Source organism: Magnolia sinica, chromosome 16, assembly GCF_029962835.1.
Source record: "Magnolia sinica isolate HGM2019 chromosome 16, MsV1, whole genome shotgun sequence".
Classification (NCBI taxonomy): domain Eukaryota; kingdom Viridiplantae; phylum Streptophyta; class Magnoliopsida; order Magnoliales; family Magnoliaceae; genus Magnolia; species Magnolia sinica.
The window spans coordinates 37962611-37978169 of NC_080588.1; the positions used below are offsets into that span (position 1 = coordinate 37962611).

A 15559-nucleotide genomic window follows, 5' to 3' on the forward strand; every position below is an offset into this window, starting at 1 on the left:
GTAGGTTCTTCTATGGCAGCAGTTGTAGGGGAGACAGAAGATCTAGCTCGAGTTTGTGATCTTGTGACCGAAAATGATGAATCTCTGTGAGTAGATGATGGCTGGGGAACAAATGAAGATACCGCTTGAGGTTCGAAAGGTCCAGCAGCCCCTGAAGTTGAGGATGGAATAGTAGACTCAGGAACTTGAGAAGTTTTTACAGTACCTGCGATATCTTCTTGGCCAGTGTGCCTCCTTCGAGTTCCTAAATGTTCCAAAGGAAATCCGTGGACAATCCAACCTTTAAGGGTGTTTGCAAGTTTAATCTCGCAAATTGGCTCCTCTATAGAAAGCCTCACACAGGCCTCACCTAGTGTAGGTGCACAATCCTGTTCAACAAAATGCCCTACTCCTTCTACAAGATTGCGCTTTTTGATCTTAGGAGTAGGTACCCATATGGGGGAATCAACTGCCATGCAGCGATATATTAAGAGAGATTGGTATACCCACCATCTCATCCAAGGATACGTGGTACGAACAAAATGTCTGAAACCGGGAATGATGAACCTTGAGTTAATACGCGCAACAAGCAATTGTCTCCAAACCAATCCCCAGTTGTAAGGTCCCACACCATAGCTTCTCATAGTGTGGGTTACTACATCAGGATGCTCAGGCACTATTTGGTCATAGACAAATTGGCGAGCAAATATACTCATATAATACGGCTCTCTCTAGAATTCATTGTCCTCCCTCAATGGCAAACCGTTAAATCTAATTGAAATAAAGAAAGCCCATTCAGTCGGAGGAAGATCTTCATTATCGACTGCTTTAGGATCATCAGCATACTTAGAAAAGGAGAACTGATAAAAATCAATGGCATTTGTCGATTCGATCTTATCAATCACCCATTCGTATGTTCTTGTTGGCATCGACCACCTTTGCTAATGCCATAACAGGACATGTGAAGGGTTGACATAAGCTTTCTCTGGGTCGTCATATGTCTAAGGAAAATAGACACCAAGCCACCCTGAGAAGTAATGCCATGGTGTAAATGTAGAACTTGCTCTGATGGATGGGTTTTGACAGTGAGTCGCTACATCGCCGAAAGCCCTATACAACGAGTAGAGAACAGGGGGTGCCAATGAATATTTTTGACCTTCTGCTAACCCTCCTACGATGGCAAATAGAGTAGGTCTAATTGCGTCAGCCCATTTAGAGTTAGGAAGTACTACGATACTAAGCCAGTATGCAAGAAAAGTAGTAAGCTTGCCCTTTTAGAGCTATGTCATTTAGAGCTTAAAGATCCGGTTGTCCCAATGACTGAATTTGGTAATGCACCAGAGAATGAGCATTACCATGTGAAGGTATTATTTTAGCCTCTATGGCTACTTTGTTACCAGTTTCCATTGAATAGATGAAATTGTAATGCTCAAAGTTTTTTTTTTTTTTTGTTAATTAATGTAGGTGCTTGACAAACATGGAGTGACTCTTTCATGCAAAGTTCTGCAACAGAAGATGGTGGAAAATTGAGTACATGAATGAGAAAAGGCAGAGGATCATAGTCATGAGACAGGCCCTAGTTGATTGGTCAACTGAATCAAAGTACTTGTTAGAAGAGGTGTCTAAGATGTACATCTGATGGGCTACAATGTTAGAAATGATAGTGTATAAATGCTTCATTTATCTTATGGGCCACAATGTTATAAATGAATGATAGCCCAAAAACTAACCCATTAGATGAGTTGTCTAGCATGATATGTGCACCATGGAACCTTCATATGGACATTTGTGCAATACATCTTCTTCAAATGACCAAAAGCATGCAGTCTTCTGTTCTTCTTACCTTTGTGGTTAAAAACTATATTTTTGTGATTTTGGTGTAGTGTGATTGAAGTTATTCCTTCACCAACTATTAGGTTTATCCTTGTTATACACTTGTGCACTTGTCTACTCCTTTTCTTTATCTTATGTTGTTGTGTGGTTTTTGGAGTGGTCATGCAGGTAGGCAAACATGAAATGCTTGGTTTTTCATGCTTCTTGGTGGAATTTTTTTATTAAATTTCTAGTCAGTTTGATTTGTCTATGAATTCAAATACCAGGTCTACCTTTTTAGGTTGAAGCTTTCCAATCATTGTTGACATTACCTTTATTAATCACTTTGTACTGTGTAGATTAACCAGATCTAAAAGGAAAATGAAAAGAAAGAATCAAATCTTAGGGTGCACCATAGTGAAGAGCATCTTTCTTGGTAGGTTGCATGAGAATTGTTTTGATAAACACCCAATAATATTTCTCATTCTCCATTTATGGTTAATATACTTATTTGTTTAAATGAGGTTTCAATTGTAACTCTGTTTATTAGAATTGGTCTTGTGATCTGAACTTGTTAATGTTGGTTTTGATAACCTAACATCAAGAGTATCAGTTATCTAAATAGCTACTACTTGCCAAGTTTATATGCAGCTTGGAGGCCCTGATAATGTTATATAAATGACAGGCAGGCGGGGTATGCTAGTTAAGGCTACTAGTGGAAAAGGTGTGGTCAATATGTTTTCATGGAACACATGAGTCTGGATGCTCTAGTATTTGTCCTAGCTTTACAATTGTTCTTCAGTCTCTGAAATGCTTGATTGTTTCCAGAAAGGATGTTGCCATGGAAATGGTCAATATGTTGCCAAAAGATGTTTACGGATGGTAATAAACTAGTTGCTATAATTTCTGAAGCCGGATCAGCTGGTGTTTCTTTGCAAGCAGATAAAACAACAGCCACACTTGTATAGACTCAAGTTTCAACAACATTATGCATATCTAATATCTCAATTTGAGTAATATATAACAATTAATGTAACTTCTAGAGACTAGCCCAAAAGAGAAATTCAAAGTATATCGGTTTGTTAAAAGCACTTTGCATAAGTAGTGTAAAATTGTTATTACTGGGTAGCATTTTTTACTATTAGGTTACATGGACATGTTGTAAGTGATATGCTTGAAAGCCCCTTTATGTTGTCAAAATTGTGGTACCAAAAACACTGCTTGTACTTTGTGAAATTACATAAATGCAAATGTTCGAGACACAGTATGGATGAAGCATGTATGGATGAAGCGAGTCTCAGTGTATGGATGTTGACTACATTAGTGAAACACAATGCTCAACTCAAGATATGTCAAGCCACGACATTGTCTCGCAAGATCGACTTCGAAAGACAAGGCATGTTGATAAGTCAAGACTCAAGAATGTTCAACTGAATTTACAAGTTACAAGTCAAGATTTAAGATTTCAAGCTTCACTTTCTTTAAAGGTTACATATCTTAAGGGTTCAATGTCCTTACTTCACTATTAAGGTATGTTTGACCTTAGGTTGACCTTTAGAGTAGGTCATTTCAGATACATAATGCAAATATTGTATATTGGGAATCTGGTCTGCTCTAAGACTAGTCCTGGATCTTTCTCAACTAGTACTAGCACTGCTTCAACCTGTCTAAGATTTTTCTGGATCAGTCGTAAATTTGTTGCAAAAACTTAGAATTTTTTATTAAGTTTCGACTAGTCCTGGGGTCCGTTTGACCGTTGTGAACCTACAACTCAAACTACAGCGATGTATTTTGCTTAGCTTCGACTAGTCGTGATCAACCTAAGACCAGTCGAAGATGTCCTTCAACCAGTCGTAGACTACCTACGACCAGTCGTGAAACTGTCTTATCTTATTGCGCTCAAATTTTCAAATATCTGTTAGTTCTAAGACCAGTCGTAGCAATCTTTGAACCAGTCGAAGATGCGATTTACTCACCTATAAATAGAGCACGAATCTCTTAATATTGAGGACATCTAAAGTAATTGTAATCCAGCCTTCTGAGAGATAAGTCTGTGCTCCATTTTAAGCTAAGTGTGCATATTTAATATTCTCTTTCTTTAGCTTTTTAAATTGATTTTGTTTCTTGTATTCCAATCTGATCTGAAAAAAGGAAGTGTTATTTTCCTTTTTCTGGAATTAAAATCAATTAAAGCTAGCCCATTTTGGTTTAATTTAAAATCTATTAGAACCTAGAACCATTATAAAGTGAGTATTGGACATTGAACTTTGACATTCGAACCTCTACACCGACTTGGTTCTTCCGGGCTGCTACAAAGGAGAAATCCAGGTATTTTACATTATTGTAATTTACATTCTATTTATGGTTTCTTTTGAGATTAAGCCAGCAAAATCTCATTGTCTTTGGTTATCTGAGGAGAGCCAGAAAATTCAAAAAGTGTGGGTTTTTGGATTGTGTAAGCCCAAGTTAAAAAGACACAACTGTGAAGGTTTTAAGTGAACCTGTGAAACCTATTTTGATAGTGAACTCTAATATCCCCTTTGTGAGGATATTAGGAGTGGAGTAGCATTCTGTGTGGTTGTTGTTTAACAATTGGTGAACACACAGGCAAACCACTATAACTCCTTGTGTATTGTAGTTTGAATGTTTGTTTAATTTCTTATCTTTTATCATTCAAGTTGTGGAATGTATGTGTGGTTGTGAATGTTGTAATATCTACATTTCAAGCACAGTGGGGAATGTTGTAATAATTTAGATTTAAATTCTTACAAATTTTTAATTCTTTGCTATTTATTTATTCCTCTTTAGTTTGAGTTTTTTATACAAAGAACGTTCTAGAAATAAGGTTGTCCTACCATAAACCCTTGGTTTTTATGGTGTAAGGTTGTCCTTAGAATTGCATTTGTTTCAATCTCTCAATACTTAATTATTGAGGCTGCTTTTCATTTTAAGCATTGTGGATTGATTTATTTTATTTGGTTATCATTTTTCCATTGTTATAGTCTAAATTTGGCATAGTCCTATACACCCCCCCCCCCCCCCCTCTAAGACATATAGCTTGTCCTTTTCAAGTGGTATCAGAGCTTAATAGCTCATTTTTAATTCTTTATTCTTGGATTCATTTTCTGAGCTAATGATCTAAGTTATATATATAAGATGTCAAATTTTGATAGCCTTTCAGTCACTAAGCCTCCACCATTTGATGGCTCCAACTATGCTTATTGGAAAGCCAGGATGAGGATTTTCCTCAAATCAATGGATGAGAGTGTGTGGCAAGCCACAGTGACTGAATAGAACCCACCTAACACTGAAGTGACTGGGATTGATGGTTCAAAATCAATGAGAGTAACACCGTATTTCTCATGGACCACTCTTCAGAAAAATGAGAGTAGTGCCAATGCAAAAGCACTAAATGCAATCACTTACACACTATCACCGGATGAGTTCAAAAGAATTATATCCTGTGATACTACAAAGTAAGCTTGGGATATTTTAGAAATGACACACGAGGGTACTTCAATTGTTAAGAAATCTAAAGTCCAACTCCTCACAACCAAATTTGAAGAAATTCATATGGAGGAAAATGAAATGTTTATGGACTTTTATACAAGATTAAATGACATTGTAAACTTTATGTGGGGTCTTAGCGATAAAATTCCAGAAAGTAAAGTGTGTGCAAAGATACTACGCTCACTTCCTAAACGGTTCAACTCTAAGGTAACCGCGATCCAGGAACTTCGTGATACGGACAATATGAGGGTAGAAGAACTAGTTGGGTCTTTACAAACCTATGAATTAAATTTTAAAGCTCCTAAAGGCAAATCTATCGCTCTTAAATCTTTTAAATGTATTACTCAACAAAATTCTGAAGATGATATGGCACTTTTAGCAAAAAAGTTTTACAAGATCTTCAAAAGTAAAAAGAGAGTTGATTTTCAAAAATCAAAATGATAAGAAATGACTTAAATCTAAATTAAAAACTTGGAAATCTTTGAAAGATAGTCAATGTTACAACTGCCAAGAATATGGGCATTTAGCAAACAAATGTCCTAAAAAGGAAAAACCCAAAAAGAAGGGAATGTTGGCTACTTGGGATGAATCGTCTGATTCTGAAGCCTCTTCTGAATCAGAAGATTCTAAAACCGAGTCGAGCAATGAAGTTAAAGCTCTTATGACTCTAGTCAAGTTCACTTTTTCAAATCATGATGTTTCAACTAGTGAAGAAAATTTGAATAGTGAACATGAAAATGAAGAAGATCTTCATGATGCTTATAATGCCCTATACAAGGAGAGTTGTAAAATTGCCGCAAAACTAAAACTTCAAAAAAGAAAAGTTTTTAAAACTAAAAGAAAATTTTGAGTCTCTTATTTTAGAAAAATCTCATATTTCAGACTGTTTTGAAAAGACTAAATACAGTTTAGAATTCAAAACCTCCCTGATTAATAATCTGAAATCTGAAAATGAGAAACTTAAAAATGAAGTATCTTCTCTTCTGAGTTTGAAGGATACATGGAGGTATGCTCAATGTGATCTGAAGTTAGAAAAACTTCTATCGGATCTAGAAAATATGGTGACAGATCCGGGTTGGGCTATGATAAGAATATACCTTCTAAACAGAAGAATACTCCTCCCAAGTTTGTAAGAAGAGAAACCTCAAACTCAAAAGGGAATAGTACTAATCAAAGTTTTTCTAAAAATGTTAAATCTTTTTAAAAATCTAAAAGCAACTATGTCAACTATAAAAATCAGAACCGAAATCCTTTAGCTGAAAAGATAGTTGATTTGCTTAAGGAGCACTTAAAATCTAACTCAGTGGGTCATTACAAATACAAGAAGACCAACTATACTTCTAAACCCAAAACAGTTATGAAATGGGTTCCTAAGGTTACTTGCTTGGTTGCCCACACCGCTTTCAAAGCTACAAGTCATTCGAAGTGGTACCTTGATAGTGGATGCTCCAGGCATATGATAGGCGATAAGGCTTTATTCACCGATCTTAAAGATATGACTGATGGATCAATCACATTTGGTGATGGTAGCAACTGCAAGATTATTGGTCAAGGTATGGTTCAACTCTATAACCTCCCCTTATTTAAAAATGTTTTATATGTTAAGGGACTAAAACACAACCTATTAAGCATATCTCAAATATGTGATAACAATCATAGTGTGAAATTTTCTAATAAAGGTTGTGAAATTTTAAACAAAAAGGGTTTTGTAATATTAACTGGTCGTAGGACTTCTGAAAACTGCTATATTATAAGTGATGGTAACTCATCTAAACAATTGTGTTACATGGTCCATACTGATGGGACTGAATTATGGCATAAACGCCTTGGACATGTACACTACCGTAATTTATACAGATTGAGTAAGAGAGAACTAATAAGAGGTCTACTAAAATTACAAAAAGTAGACAAAATATGTGGTGAATGCCAGTATGGCAAGTAAACAAGGAGTTCTCACAAAAAGGTGAACTCCAATGCCACATCAAGACCACTCAAGCTTCTCCATATGGACCTTATAGGACCTACCAGGACGGAGAGTCGAGGAGGTAAAAAATACATACTGGTAATCGTGGATGATTTTACCAGATTCACTTGGGTAGCCTTCTTAAGGGATAAATCAGAAATCCTTGGTGAAGTAAAAAAGATTCTCAAACGAATCCAAACTGAAAAAGGCTCTCAAGTCTGTAAGATCCGTAGTGATCATGGATCTGAGTTCGAGAATAGCAGTTTTGAGAAATTCTGTAATGATCAGGGAATATCACATGAATTCTCTGCGCCCAAAACACCACAACAAAATGGAATTGTGGAAAGGAAAAATAGAGTGCTTCAAGATATGGGAAACGTAATGTTAAATAGTATGAAGCTCCTTAAAAATCTTTGGGCTGAAGCTATAAATACTGCATGTTATATTATCAACCAAGTGTATACATGTAAGTCTGATAATAAAACTGCTTATGAACGTTGGTTTGATAAGAAGCCTACTGTCAAATACTTTCGAGTTTTTGGCAGCAAGTGCTATATTTTACATGACAGTGAAAATCTAGGAAAGTTTGATACAAAGAGTGATGAAGGGATCTTCTTAGGATACTCTTTAAATAGTCGGGCATATCGTGTTCTGAACAACAGGACTGGTGTGATTCAAGAGTCCATCAATGTAGTCATTGATGATTACTTGAATACACCTGCCCCAAGTTTAGATAATGATGAAGTTCTTTTGATTGACAAATTAAATACTTCATCAAATCAAGTTAATTCTAAACTAAGGACTGTCAAAGATCATCCAACCAATCAGATACTTAGAAACCCTCTCGCTGGTGTGCGCACTCATAGACAATTAGAAGACATATATAACTACATGTGTTTTACATCTCAGATTGAACCGGTAAATGTAAAAGAAGTGCTTTCTGATGAAAACTGGATAGTAGCTATGCAGGAAGAACTTAATCAATTTGTTTGAAATGATGTCTGGTATCTTGTTCCTAGACCTAAAGATAAACATATTATTAGAACAAAGTAGATTTTCAAAAATAAGTCTGACGAACTTGGTAATATTATTCGAAACAAGGCAAGACTGGTTGTTCAAGGGTATACTCAAATAGAATGCATTGATTACGATGAAACCTTTGCCCCAGTTACTCGCCTTGAATTAATCAAACTTTTCATATCCATTGCATGCTTTAAAAAATTTAAAATTTATCAAATGGATGTAAAAAGTGCCTTTTTGAATGACGATTTACATGAAGAAGTATATGTTGAACAACCTACAAGGTTTGAAGACCCTAAGCTTACTGATCATGTATACCGTCTTTAAAAGGCTCCATATGGTCTAAAACAAGCTCCCAGGGCATGGTACGAAAAATTGACCAAGTTTTTACTAAGTCATAATTTTCAAATGGGGAGTGTCGATAAGATGCTCTTTGTTAAGAAACATAACGATGATATCTTAATGGTTCAAATCTATGTTGATGATATTATTTATGGATCAACATGTACTAACATGACTGTTGAGTTTACAGATTTAATGAAATCTAAATTTGAAATGAGCATGGTTGGGGAATTAAATTATTTCATAGGATTGCAAGTAAAACAACAATCTGATGGTATTTTTATTTCTCAAACCAAGTATGCCTTGAACCTGATTAAAAGGTTCGAATTTGAGAATGGTAAGAATTTTGATACTCCTATGAGTACAACTTTGAAACTCTCAAAAGATTTTGCAAGTAAAAATGTGGATCCAAAATTATATCAGAGTATGATTGGTAGTTTACTGTATTTAACTGCTAATATACCTGATATCGCTCTAAGTGTTGGTATTTGCACTAGATATCAGTCTGATCCTAAAGAATCACACTTGATTGCTGTCAAGCGAATTATGAGATATGTCGCAAGTACTTTTAATCTCGGTCTTTGGTATCCACTTGAGACTAGTGTTCAATTAGCTGGGTACTCAGATTCTGACTGGGCAGGTAATCTTAATGATAGAAAATCAACCAGTGGTGGTTGCTTTTATACCGAAAATTATTTAGTTTCTTGGTTTAGTAAGAAACAAAGTTCTATATCACTTTCAACTGCTGAAGCTGAATATATCGCAGCTGGTAATGCATGTACGCAGCTTATTTGGATGAAACGTATGCTAAGTGATTATGGAATTAAACAGGATTCTATGTTATTATATTGTGATAATTCTGGTGCCATAAATATTTTAAAAAATCCAATTTAACATTCTCGTACTAAGCACATTGACATTAGATTTCATTATATTCATGAATTAGTAGAAGAAAAGGTTATATCTTTGGAATATATCCCTATCGAGAATCAACTTGCTGACATTTTCACTAAACCGCTCGACAAAAGTAGGTTTAACAAATTGAAATTTGATCTTGGTATGTACATTTTAAAAAGTTTATTTATACCTATTTGTATCATATTGTATATATTTCGTTTAAATTTCAAATTTTGTAAAATATGCTGAAAATCAGATTTTTGGTGGTACTCGACCAATCGAGGATTTCCTCGACCTGTCGTGACACGACCGGTTGAAGAAAGCCTACGACCAGTCATAAATCGCGTTGTTTGACTTAAATTGGGGAAATTTTCATTTCTTCCTTATTTCAACTTCCTTCTCCAACAAGCCGACGCCCGACCAGTCGAACCCACTTTCCAAATCCGTCGAGATTAGTATTCCATTTTCTTATTTCTTATAGATTTGTGACAAGTTTGCTTCTATCTCTTACTTGAAGTTGTTTATTTCTAGTTTTGTTAAGATTTGGGGTTTTTCTTCACCCAAATCTGATTTTGGAAAATCCATTTCTCAATCCATTGCAACACTTTGTTTCCTTCATATCTTCATTGCATATGGTATCTAGAGGTAAAAAGATAACATCCCGTGGTCCATCTTCTTCCAAATCTACTCCAATTACCAAGCGTCATTTTCGGTTCTATGAAGAAGATCCATCTTATGTACGGGACATTAGATTGAGGAATGTTATTGTAGAACGTCATGTTTTTGTAGATCATGTTGCACCATATGATATCCTTCCTATTCTTCAAACTGTAGGTTGGGATAACTTATTGCATTGGGGTGGCCAGCATATCGGTCCATTGCCCAGTCCATGTTCGCTTGCATAAGTGAGTTTTCATTGAAAAATTTAACTTTTAAAATAGCTACAAGAGAAGGACCATTTGATGTTGATCGTTATTTGATTTCAACTCTTATGAAAATTCCTATGAATGATGAGGGCATTCCCATCCATCTCTTATCTGAAAAACTTTCAAAAACTGAAAAACATATGCTCACTAGAGCCTTATGCAATTTGGACGTACATTGGACACATAAAGGGAATACGCTCCCCTCAAAGTTTTTGTTACCCAAATACAAAGTTCTTCACAAAATCTGTGTCTAACTTGTATCCTCAATCGGGTAATAAATCTGAATTGACGTCCTTCATGGTTCGTGTTCTTCATTCTGTTGCCAGAGGTGTTCATGTTTGTTTACCATCCTTGATTTGTCACTCCATTATTCAATTTTCAACTCTATCCAGGTCACAGTGACATCCTTTTTGCTTATTTGATGATTGTGTTGGCTACACATATGTTGAGCGACATGCCTGTTGGAGAGGCCTTGATCCATCATCTGATATTTAACCATTCTAACCTTAATAAGATGAAGCTGGATTTGCTTCCTGGCCAAGGTGATGGTAATGGTGGTGCTGAAGCTGGAAATGAGGAGGATGCTGGTGATCTTCCTCATGATGACATTAACATGGATGATATTTTTGAAGAACTTGAATCTGATTCTGCTAATGATCCAGATTATGAGCCTTCTGAGTTTGATGCGCGTTTACGTGCATTGGAGGAGACACTACAAGAAATTTCACTTTTACCTACGAAACATTTCGTAGGTAAATGATATTATTTCGCAGGCAAAGAGTTTTACCTACGAAATATTTTGTCAGTAAATTCGTTGGTAAAAAGCCGTGGCTAAAGACTTTTACCGACGAAAAAATGTCATCGTCGGCAATGGTAAGACTTTTACCAACGAAATTAAAAACTTTGTTGAGACTTTTACCTACAAAGTGTTAAGACTTTTACCTACGAACGTTTTTGTAGCTAAAAACACTACCCTTTTTAAAAGTCTTTTGTACGTAGGTAAATATTTTTGCCAACGAAAATTTTCGTCGAAAATTTCGTTGCTAAAAGACCGAGGGGAAAAACTTTTACCAACGAAAACAAATTTCGTTGCAAAGATAAGACTTTTACCAACGTTCTTTTTCGCAGGGAAAATTATTTACAAAACTTTTACCTACTAACATTTTCGTAGGTAAAAATATTTTCATTGTATGCACCAACCAATATTTTGGGAGGGGCTTAGTTTTTAGGAAACAGATTGGCTACTTCCCCTGCCACGGTGCTCTGTGGGCCCCACTATGATGTATGTGTTTCATCCATTCCATCCATCTATTTTTATAGATCATTTTATAGCATAAAGTAAAAAATGAGTTATATCTCAATCTCAAGTGGACCACATTACAGGAAACAGTGTTTAATGAACGTTGACCGTTAAAAACGCTTTGGGGGCCATAAAAGTTTTGGATCAAGATGATATTTATTTTTTCCCTTCATCTGGGTATTTATGACCTAATCAACAGATTGGATGTCAAATAAATAGCACATTAGGCCTTAGGAGGATTTTAATAGTGGATATCCAATCATTATTTTTGTCCTGTGGTGTAGTTCACCTAAGATTTATATCCCTATAATTCTTTTTTGTAAATTATTAAAATGATCTATAAAAATGGATGAACGGAATGGATGAAACACATACATCATGGTGGGCCCCACGGAGCACCAACCACCAGCCAGGGGCGGGTGTCAGAGGGAGTAGCCAATCCGATTCCTAGTTTTTAAGTCTTGTAGGGCCCACCGTGATATATGTTATTTATCCACTCCGTCCATTCATTTTAACGGATTTTTTTAACAGTTGATCCAAAAAAAGAATCAAATCTGAGTTCGAGCTGAGTCAAGTTTACTTTTTGGTTTGAAAAAATTTCAAACCAAGTTCAAGCTTTTTTTTTTAGCTTGTTAGTACACCCACGGTGTTCACACTTCGCTGTCAGTTCAAGCTTGCTCGAGCTTGGCTTGACTCAGATCGAACCCAACTTAAATCGAACCAGCTCAGTGACTCGGTGACTTTGATATTGTTGTTGCTCATCAAGTGTTTGATGAAATGACTCAATGAAGTGTAGCTGGTGGCAAGGAAGTTACGTATATGAAAAAATACTATTTTTTTTCTTGATTTTTTATGTTGCTTACAAGATATTTTAAATCACATACTACCATAACTTTCTATGATCACATTCTAATGTATCATATGGACATTATTGTGGAACTATATAGGCCCCACCTAAATGATTACAGCTGTGACCACTGTTTCCTGTGGTGTGGTCCACCAAAGTCTCCTATCTGCCTCCTTTTTGGTATCATAACCTAAAATGATCTGTCAAAATAGATGGAAAGAGTGGAGGTGTAGGATTTGCACGCAGTTTGGCAAGTGACCCCAACACCAGTAGTCCACGAGTCAAAGCTTTATAGGCTACGATGATATATATATTTTATCCACATCGTCCATCCAATTTTCAATATAAAGTTAGGGCATGAGCTCATAAATGAGTTAGATTAAAATCTCAAGTGAACCACACTGCAGGAAAATAATGATGATCGAATGTCAACATTTAAAAACTTCCCATGACCTACTGTAATGTTTATTTCTCATCCAACCTGTTGATAGCATCACATGCATGGATGAAAGAAAAACACATATATTAGCATGATACATAATTTTTGTAGCCCCAAAAAGTTTCCATAACTTTCCAGAGATTTGGATCTATCCTATTTTTGGCCTCATCGGCTAAGATAAGTTGGCAAAATGGATGGATAGGGTAAATAAGACACACGCATCGTGGTGGGGCCTACATAGCTTTGACACCAGTTAGTTGGCTAGCCTTGAGTGCACTAGTCAAACTGCTTATTGATTTCCAGCAAACATTAGGTACACCCCACCATGAGGATTTTAATGATGGATATGAGACAAAAAATGAGGCATGTACTAATTTGAAATGGACCACATTACAAGAAATAATGTTGAATTAGCATCAACCATTTAAAACATTCTAGGGGCCATAAAAGTTTTGGATTGAGATGATTTTTGTTTTTCCGCTTCATTTAGGCTTGTATGACCTCATGAACAGATTGGATGCCAAATAAACAGTACAAAGGGCCTTACGAGGATTTTAATGATGGATATCCAACCACTATTGTTTTCATGTGGTGTGGTCCACCTGATATTTATATACCTCTCATTTTTGGGCCCCACCATGATGTATGTTTTATATCCACACCTTTCATCCATTTGGAGAGATCATTTTAGGGCAATATACATAGTTAAATCTAAAGCTCCAGCGGACCCCAGCACAGAAAACAGTGGGGACAGTGACACCCACCATTAGAAACTTTTAAAGGCAACGAAAGTTTTAGATCAAGCTGATATTTGTGTTTTACCTTATTTCATATCTTTTTTAACTTCTGAACAGGTTAGATTTCAAATAAAAATTATGATGGGCCTTAGGATAGTTTCAATAGTGGGAATCACTCTCTCCAGTGTTTTCTGTGGTGAGGTCCACTACATGTTTTTATGCCCTAAAATAATATCTCAAAATGATGGACGGTGTGGATACAACACATACATCATAGTGGGCCCCACAGAAATTGGTGACGTCACTTCAATAGCCAACTCGCTACTTAACCTGTATCTAATCCGCGGCCGGTCTCCAGCGTCCAGCAGAGGAGCAGAGAACCTCTGCTCTCTCTCTTGCCGTAATCCTCTCTCTCTCTCTCTCGTCAATAGCTAATCCGCGTTCCCCTCTCCTCTCTCTCTCGCCCTAATCCTCTCTCTCTCTCTCGTCAATAGCTAATCCGCGTTCCCCTCTCCTCTCTCTCTCGCCCTAATCCTCTCTCTCTCTCAACCTGTCAGTAGCTAATCCGCGTCCCCCTCTCCTCTCTCTCTCGCCCTAATCCTCTCCCTCCCTCCCTCTCTCTCTCTCTCAATACAAATTTTCCAGAAAGTTGAAAGCTGCATACAAGTCATGCAGGTGCTTCTCCCATCTTGGTGATTGATCTTGCAATAATCTTTCCAATCAGGACATGCTCTTCTATTTGTCAACTTCTCCCATCCAGAGATGCTTTTGTGAAGGAGATTGAGGGGTTACCTTCAACTCAATCTGTCAGTGATGTTCCTCCAGAATTGCATTGCCCAGTGTAAAGAAGTAATGAAAGATGCTGCCATGACTGGCAAGTGCTGTTTCAGGAGTTTCTACGACAAATGTAAGTTTTCGGATCTTTGGAACTGTCCCTTTTATGGTTCTTTTTAGAAGTAATAATTTTAATTTTGTATTATATTTGGTGATTTTTTTATTTTTTATTTTTATTTTATTTTTATTTTTTTTCGTATTTTTAACTGAATTTGGCAACTTCATTACCCCCTGCTGTACTAGTTACCTGCTTTTTCAATTGCAATAGAGCACGTTGTTAATTATGCATTACTTCATTTGTTCGCACCAAATATCATGAAATTTCATTATTATCAGTCTAAGTTGCTGCAATATTTCATTAAGTTTGGAACAACCAAACACATCCTAAACCATTTCTATAATTCTTCTTTTAAAAATAAAAGCAAAGAGTTCTTCAAAAAATAAAAAGGAGAAGAAGCAAAGACACTAGTCAATGCAAAAGAACCAATTTAATTTTATTATCTTGTTACATAATAAAAGCATGTTGCTTCTGTCAGTGCTGGGATCTAGCCACTTCCAAATTACAAACTTCACGCTGACAATGCTCGCGTCTTATGAGCTTTGAAGCCCACAATGCACCCACGCATGCCATCATCGCATGACATCTGAGATTTGTACTAGGTTGGCCATTCTTGTGTGGCAACCTGACTGAAGATCAAGGTGATCATCTCTGTATGAAAACTGCCAAAACGTTCACGTGCAGCCCCAACGGATTAGTGAACTGGCATTATATTTGGTCGATCATATATGTAGTGGGCCCACCTGATTCAAGGCTTGGATGCCCTGCAGATAGTAATGGAATGGTCGACTTTACAAAACTCAGTTTTTAGTGGGGGATCCTTGCAGAGATGTGAAACTCTGGTTTAAAATAGCATCATGATACACAATGTGGTGGGCCTCAAAAAGTCCTTACC

The 15559-nt window shown here is 36.4% G+C and overlaps 1 long non-coding RNA gene across 1 annotated transcript; it reads left to right on the forward strand.

The window, feature by feature from the left end:
* Positions 1 to 1482: 1482 nt before the first annotated feature.
* LOC131229676 (uncharacterized) lies at positions 1483 to 2515 on the forward strand. The gene is made up of 3 exons (XR_009163536.1): positions 1483 to 2019; positions 2151 to 2227; positions 2443 to 2515. It is a non-coding gene; the product is annotated as an uncharacterized LOC131229676 (long non-coding RNA).
* Positions 2516 to 15559: the final 13044 nt, after the last annotated feature.